The 8,399-nt window shown below is 38.4% G+C and overlaps 1 long non-coding RNA gene across 1 annotated transcript; it reads left to right on the plus strand.

The window, feature by feature from the left end:
* Positions 1-7,065: 7,065 nt before the first annotated feature.
* LOC141404527 (uncharacterized) lies at positions 7,066-7,681 on the plus strand. Its single transcript, XR_012413045.1, has 3 exons — positions 7,066-7,268; positions 7,445-7,527; positions 7,620-7,681. It is a non-coding gene; the product is annotated as an uncharacterized lncRNA (long non-coding RNA).
* The last annotated feature ends 718 nt before the right edge of the window (positions 7,682-8,399 follow it).

Here is an 8,399-nt window from a genome sequence, read left to right on the forward strand (position 1 = left end):
ACATTTTGCAGGTATTATGCAATCTACTCGCTGAAGTCACTTCGAGAGAACTTTTGTAACAATTGTGCTCATTAAAATAATTAGCGTTTTTAAAATATTTTCTTTCTTAGAAAGCGAAATAAAAACGCCATAACTTTTGTCCGCAATAACCAAAAATTGGCTCGCGACCAGATTCGTACTGGGAATTTTTTTCTTAACCTACATATCAAAAATCGTTGATGTAGCGCGAAAAAAGCTATTTTAAAGTTTACGTAAAGCTATTTTAAAGTTTCTTTTTTTTGATGATTTTATGTACGGCACTAAAAACCTTCTGACCTAGGCAACAAGCAGTGTCACCGGGCGTCATTTAACAATTCCAGTTTTCGACCTAAGCATACTCAGGACAGTTTGAGGCTATTAGTTGTTGTTGAGGCTATTAGCTTAATTTTTAAAAATTTGCATTTTGGAAATCCTTTTGGTTGAAGAACTTCCATGCAGAAATTGCGAATATGTCGAATATATATACAGTGTTTGGGGGATATAAACAGTTCGACCCTAACATAACGCTGTTTCTTCTTTAAAGTACATATATTACACACTAATTTCAGTGCCATTAAAAACTTTTTGTATTATTGTAAGAAAATAATATTCTTTAAGTACATAAAAACACCAAAGCTTTACTATTTTACCAGAAGTAATAGAGTCAATGAAATCCAACTAAACATTCAGAAAGTTACATTAAAAAAAATTGTCAGGAGCTGTGCGATGCAATCTACGACTCATAGACTCCAAATACAACTCGTAGTATTGTTTGAGACTTCGCAAAAACATGATCCAAAAAAATATCTCTAAAACAAGCTCGGCAACATTTTGCTAAATCCTGAAAAAATAGGTTGAATTGAAAAACTCCATCTGATCACCAATGGTTTTCACCAGCCAATCCCTTCTGTTGGCACAGCGGAGGCAAACTTATGAAAATTCATAACTTTTGATTTCTGGAAAACATGCCAAAGTAACAGTCGGGTTTGCCTACAGAGATATACCCTCAGCCTGTGTGAGTTGAGACTTTTATATTATATAGACAGATCGAATAAGGGCTACATAGCCAATTTCTGTTCTGTAAATTATATAGCCAGGAAGTTTCAGAATTTCGTCTCCCTTTTTGGACGTATAAACTTTCATACAATAACTTCGAAATATTTGGGGTGTACAACTTCTCGATTGTTGGCGTTATGACAAAAAATGTGACTTCGATGAAATCGCAAAAGTTTTGCACTTTTGTACAGACGGTACCTGAAAGAATCGACTGATATAGCCCATTTTGGAAGTGGACCTAATTTTGGAAGTCAAATTAGTTGGTCGGCGTTAGATTGAGTGCTTTTGGACCAATCCTGATATAACCATTGACTCACCCACGAAAAATAATATATCGCTGTAAACAAGACCTCAAGTGAATCGATCCTCTAGGTTGCGAAAAAATTGAATTGGACTTTGCTCAAGATTTTAGGGAAACATATTGAAGTCTGGCTGGGGAAGTGCCCAAAGGAAGTTTGAACAAAATATTGCGAGATCCAAATTTTGCACACAATCTGTTGATCTGTTCGAGAGTTATAATGGGTTCGAGCCGTACTGTCTGACGGACGGACGAAGTGGGATAAATCGACTCCAAATTGTAAAGCGGGTTACATTTTTATCATTAGCCTAACGGCTGAGGATACAATATCACAGTGCTCTTGAACCAACGTTAAACTGGGAAGTTCTTGCGGATTCTGAAACAGCAATGTTCATAGATGAGAAAAATTCAAAAACAAAAAAAAAACGCTGGAGGGATTTTTAAATAAATCGCGGTCAAAGTTCACATTTTGAGATATATAAGTTAAAGTTGGAAAATTGCAGTAATGACATTGTTTTACAAGGAGACGATACAGTCAGTGAATTGTTCCAATTTGAGTTTCAATATCTCAAAAATAATAAAACGTTGGAAAATATCATAGAAGAACAAGAATTTTCACTGCTACAACATTTTCTTTAGTTCCATATAGATAGGGCTTGTGGTTTTCCAGCAAAACAGTCAAAACCTGAAAAACCCTACAAATGCGTTTTTTTTTTTTTATTTTTTTCATCTATGAGCCCAGGTGTAAGCTTCATTCGTTTAAAGTTGGTTCAAGAGCACCGTGATATACAATACAAATAACAAGAGATTCTATTACAATACCAAATAACCAAAGTTTGAGCATTTATTTCGTTTACGCTTGTTTTCAGCTACAACTTTGTTACCGATAGATGGGCATGCTATTTATAGCAGATATTATCACTTTATGATGCACAACAATTTATTTTTCTGTATTATTCTCTCTTTTAGCTATAAGTTAATATAAAATAGGAATAAAAAATTTTGATTAAGGCAGTAAATCAATGTTTTTCGAGATATACTCCACGGAAAACCTTTGATATGTCGTACATATTGTCCAGTAGACACTTCATTTTATGTACTTCAAATCCGCACAATAATGAATTTGTTATCCTTTTGAATACGAATTCCAAAACACAGGCATGGCATATGGGAAGTTTCTCTCAAAGAGCGTATTCAAACAACAAAATTTTAATATTTCTTCAGACAACTTGTTGATAAAGTACATTTTCAGTACAGAACCTTCAGAACAATATCTGTTTAATTTGAAATTTCAAAAACAAAAATTTTTTTAGAGAAAAAATCGTAATAATTTTTTAAAGTAGCTCAAAAAATTTTGTTATACCAAACCATTTCTTTCCCCGATTTTGCTATAAATCGCTCAATTTTTGATGAATAGTCTTCAAATTTAAAATGGGACGTTTTCCCAGGCCCCTGTTCAGTTTTACCGATTTTGGTTTGATTTCGCAACAATCGGTACAGATTTGGATAGAGCCTCCATATATATCTTTCACCGATTTTGCTATAAATCGGTCAATTTTTGAAAAATAACCTTCAAATTTAACATGGTATGTTTTCTTATGCCTGTGCCCTCATAAGTACTTGTGCAAACATTTATCAACCCAGGTTTAGGAAACCCATGTTAAATTTGAAGGCTATTCATCGAATTATAGCAAAATCGGGGAAAGATATATATAGGGGCTATATCCAAATCTGAACCGACTTTTGTAATATCGGTGAAACTACTCAGGAGGCTATTCGATTAAAATTGATCGAGTTATAGCAAAATCGGGGAGAGATATATATAGGGGCTATATCTAAATCTGAACCGATTGTTGTAAAAATCGGTGTAGCTACTCAGGGGCTTAGGAAAATAAAGCATACTAAATTTGAAAGCTATTCGATCAAAATTGAACGATTTGTAGCAAAATATAAGATAAGATATATATGGGGGCTATATAAACTCTGGACCGATGTATCTCAGAAGGTTGCAGGGATGGGCAGAATGTTTTTACACATTTGGGTTTGGAAGATATGTCCAATTAACGGAAAACAGGAGCCAAGGTGGCAATAGGTGGCAATCAAAAGATCTGCTCTACTAAATATTAAGAAATTTTAATTTTTTTATCAAATTTAAATTTTGATTTCTTGATAACGGTACATTGCCCATGTGCAGTTAGTGTCAACTTCGTGTCCCAAAACGTTATATTTATAGCCCACTCATCAAATCCCCATCCAAAACTTTTAGTATTACTTACTTACTTAGCTGGCCCATTACAGAACATTTGTTCTATAGGCCGAACTAAGAAAAAATCTCCATTCATCTCTATTTGTTGCTTCGCACTCTGGAATACCGCGCCTTTTCATCTCATCATCCACTTGTTTGCGCCATCTATTCTTTGGCCTGCCAATTCTGCGTGCACCGCCAAGCGGTCCGTATTTATACGCCTTTTTAGGGGGTTCATCATCGCTCATCCTTATGATATGGCCTAGCCAACGCAATCGCTGCATCTCGATACGTTTAACAATATTGATGCCGTTGTATAGCAGATACAGCTCGTAGTTCATGCGACGTCGGTATTCGCGGTCAACACAGATTGGTCCGTAGATCTTTCGAAGAATTTTTCTCTCAAACACACTAAGCACTGCCATGTCTGCTTGCGCAAGTACCCAGGCTTCGGAGCCATACATCAGCACGGGTAGTATCAGTGTTTTGTAGAGCGTTATTTTTGTTTAACGAGATGTGGCTTTGTTTTTAAACTGCTTACTTAAACCAAAGTAGCATCTGTTGGCCAATACAATTCTTCTTTTTATTTCACAACTGATGTCGTTTGTTGTGTTTACGGAGGTGCCGAGGTAGACGAAGTCTTTTACTACCTCAATATTATAGGAACCAACTTCCACAGTCGGTCCGAGCTAAATGGACGCATTGCGCGTCGACACCATCAACTTGGTCTTCTCACCGTTTACCGCCAGACCCACTTTAGCAGATTCTCCTTCGACCTTCAGAAAGGTATCAGTTACTTCTTTTACTGATCGGCCTATGATGTCTATATCATCAGCATAGGCAAGTAACATGTGGCTATTGGTGTAGATTGTGCCAATTTTTTTGACGTTTGACTCTAGTATAACCTTTTCTAGCAGGATGTTGAAGAGGTCACACGAAAGGCTGTCTCCTTGGCTGTCTTTTGGTACCAAACTCTTCGGAGAGGTTCTTTGCTATTTTAACTGAGGACCTCGTGTCAGTTAAAGTAATTTTGCAAAGCCGGATGAGCTTTGCGTGGATACCATCTGCATCTCTTGGGTCTTCTCCAGGATTTGCCGCAGGGTAAATATCTGGTCAATGGTGGACTTGCCAGGTCTATAGCCGCATTGGTATGGTCCAATTATCTCGTTGACCATAGGCTTTAGTCGTTCGCACAATATCCCTGACACGATCTTGTAGGCAATAGGGAGTAGACTTATGCCCCTATAGTTAGAGCATACAGTCTTATCTCCCTTCTTGTGGACGGGGCACAGGATACTCAGGTTCCAATCGTCGGGTACTCGTTCTTCTTGCCAGATGGTGCTAACTAGCTGATGAATACACCTTATCAGCGTGTCGCCTCCGGTTTTGAGCAGCTCGGCTGGTATGCCATCGGCCCCTGCTGCCTTATTATTCTTCAGCCGATTTATTGCTGTCTTTACCTCATCTTGGCTGGGCGGTATACATTCAATACCATCTTTTGGGATTGGGACTGTGGTATCTACGTCGTCTTCGCTGCTATTGGATACCAACAGATTTGAAAAATGTTCTTTCCATATCCTGAGTACACTATCTGTATCAGTTACCAAATTACCTTGCTGGTCTCTACAGGAGGATGTGCCTGTACCAAAGCCATCAGTTTGATGCTTGACTCTTTGGTAGAATTTTCATTCTGGCTACTGTACATCTCGATTTTTTCACACTCCCGCTTTTCCATCTCTCTCTTTTTCCTGCGGAAAAGACGTTTCTCCTCTCTCCTTTTCTCCCTGTATTTCTCTCGTGCGCTACGCGTTGCTACGGATTGTAAAGTAGCCCTATATGCCGCATTTTTCTCTTCGGTGGCAGCACGACACTCCTGATCATACCATGGATTCCCTGGTGGAGGTCTCTGGTATGCAAGTATGGATTTTGCGGCTGTTTGCATGGAGTGGGCAATGCTTTGCCATTGCGATGATATTTTATCGGGATGAGGAGTGCTTTGATTAAGCAATTGGGCTAGTTGAGTGGAATATGCTGTGGCTATCTGTTGTGATTGCAGCTTACCGATGTCTAACTTTCGTGTTGTGTCTGTTCGTACTTTGTTTGCTACGTTTAAGCGGGTGCGTACCTTTGCTGCAACAAGGTAGTGGTCCGAATCAATGTTTGCGCCTCGGAACGATCGTACATCCAACACGCTCGATGAATGTCTATCACAACATGATCAATTTGGTTTCTTGTTTTCTGATCTGGAGACAGCCAGGTGCCCTTATGAATATCGAGATGATTAAATCTGGTACTGCTAACTACCATGTTTTTTGCAGCTGCAAAGTCTATCAGCCTCATACCATTGTCATATGTTTCACTGTGGAGGCTGAATTTCCCGACTGTTGAGACAAAGATATTCTCCTTTCCAATTTTGGCATTAAAATCGCCTAGAATGATTTTAATGTCATGGGCAGGGCAACGGTCATATGTTTCTTTTAAGCGCTCGTAAAATATATCTTTGGTCTGTTCGTCCTTTTCTTCAGTGGGAGCATGACCGCAAATAAAGCTGATGTTGAAGAATTTAGCTTTTATTGCAGCAAGTCTTTCATTCACTGAGGTGCAGCTGGATATCAGGTGTTTTAGTCTCCGACAAATACGAATCCACAACCAAACTCATGCTTTACGTCATGGCAGCTATAATACAGTGCGTCACCTTTAGGTGTTGTTGTGACGCCTTTCCCAATCCATCGTATTTTCTGTATGGCAGTTATATCCTTCTTGTACTTTTCAAGTACGTCTGCCAATGCGAAGTCTGCACCTTCTCTATAAAGAGTGCGAACATTCCAGGTGCAGATTCGCAGATCATGGTCCTTAAAACGTTTGCGGGGTTCATCAACTTTAGAGGGGTTTGTTTTTCTTTTCTTTCGTTTTTTCATAGTAGGCTGTTTTTTCTAGGGGAGGGTTACTAACCCGACTCCCAAACCCAAGTTTTTAACGTTCTTATGGGTGAACTCGCGGCACATGTTAGCTCACTAACTTTAACGGTATATCAACAAATTTTTCAGAAAATGTTATTTTAAATGTCGTCTAGTTTTCATATGATTATCGCCTTAGATTACCTTGGTAGTATTTCTCATATTTAAAGAGCTAAAACTTCATTATGGATGCACATATCGACAAAATTCTTTCAGATTCCTTGTATCGGATGTGTTTACTGTAAGAAGAAAACATAAGCATATGTAAAAGTTAACATCACATTTTTTTATTTTTGTCCACGCGACAACACTGTACGTCCCTCCTACCCTATTTTTTTTTAAAAAGACCTCGTGTTGGCGAAGCAACACGTCTTTTCTTTAATATTAACTTTTTGGTACTAAAAATATAATTGTGACTTAAAACTACTTAGGGCCATTATTACATGTGTTCTTTTACTATCTGATGGATTTGAATCATGGCATAATAAGAAGGTAATCTCATTTGAAAAACCCGTCCTTGAGCTGTCAAATACAACCCTGTGTCGAAACATTATACATAAATGTTGTTTTTGTAATTGTATGCCAATGACAACAACAACATAACATACTGTTTGTTTACGTTCTCCAATAAAAATATTAAAATTAAATTATTAAAATATCTCGTAATTTTTGGAAAAATTGCCAAAATAAAATCGTAAGTAGCGTGTGTTGGAATGAAACAGACTTCGTGGCCAATGCGGACAAATCCAAGTAGTGTAAAAATTCGCTAAAATAGCTCTGTAAATGCCAATCGTATTTTTGTTACGTGTTTCTCGGAAGTAAAAAAGTTTTAACTGGAATGTATTTCTATTGTTTTCCGTGTTTTTATAGGCTAATGCTATTTGTGCTGAAGTCTTCGTCAACGATATCCACCAATTGATGTGGCGTAACTGGCGCCAAACTTACATAAGCCGGTAAGTAATTGGGCTGGAGAGAATGATGAACGAAGCTAGCTGTCTCTCAGACGCACGAAGATTAAAAAAACATAACTACTTTTAATTTTTAGGTAATTCTGTTCTGGGAATGGCTTATTCATTTTGAAAAAACCGTGCTGGCCGCGGTACCATGCAGAACATACAGAACATTTGTTCTATAGGCCGAACTAAGAAAAAATCTCCATTCATCTCTATTTGTTGCTTCGCACTCTGGAATACCGCGCCTTTTCATCTCATCATCCACTTGTTTGCGCCATTTATTCTTTGGCCTGCCAATTCAGCGTGCACCGCCAAGCGGTCCGTATTTATACGCCTTTTTAGGGGGTTCATCATCGCTCATCCTTATGATATGGCCTAGCCAACGCAATCGCTGCATCTCGATACGTTTAACAATATTGATGCCGTTGTATAGCAGATACAGCTCGCGGTTCATGCGACGTCGGTATTCACCGTCAACACAGATTGGTCCGTAGATCTTTCGAAGAATTTTTCTCTCAAACACACTAAGCACTGCCATGTCTGCTTGCGCAAGTACCCAGGCTTCGGAGCCATACATCAGCACGGGTAGTATCAGTGTTTTGTAGAGCGTTATTTTTGTTTAACGAGATGTGGCTTTGTTTTTAAACTGCTTACTTAAACCAAAGTAGCATCTGTTGGCCAATACAATTCTTCTTTTTATTTCACAACTGATGTCGTTTGTTGTGTTTACGGAGGTGCCGAGGTAGACGAAGTCTTTTACTACCTCAATATTATAGGAACCAACTTCCACAGTCGGTCCGAGCTAAATGGACGCATTGCGCGTCGACACCATCAACTTGGTCTTCTCACCGTTTACCGCCAGACCCACTTTA

The sequence above is a fragment of the Musca autumnalis genome, unplaced genomic scaffold, assembly GCF_047663935.1.
Source record: "Musca autumnalis isolate F117 unplaced genomic scaffold, ASM4766393v1 scaffold_40, whole genome shotgun sequence".
NCBI lineage: Eukaryota > Metazoa > Arthropoda > Insecta > Diptera > Muscidae > Musca > Musca autumnalis.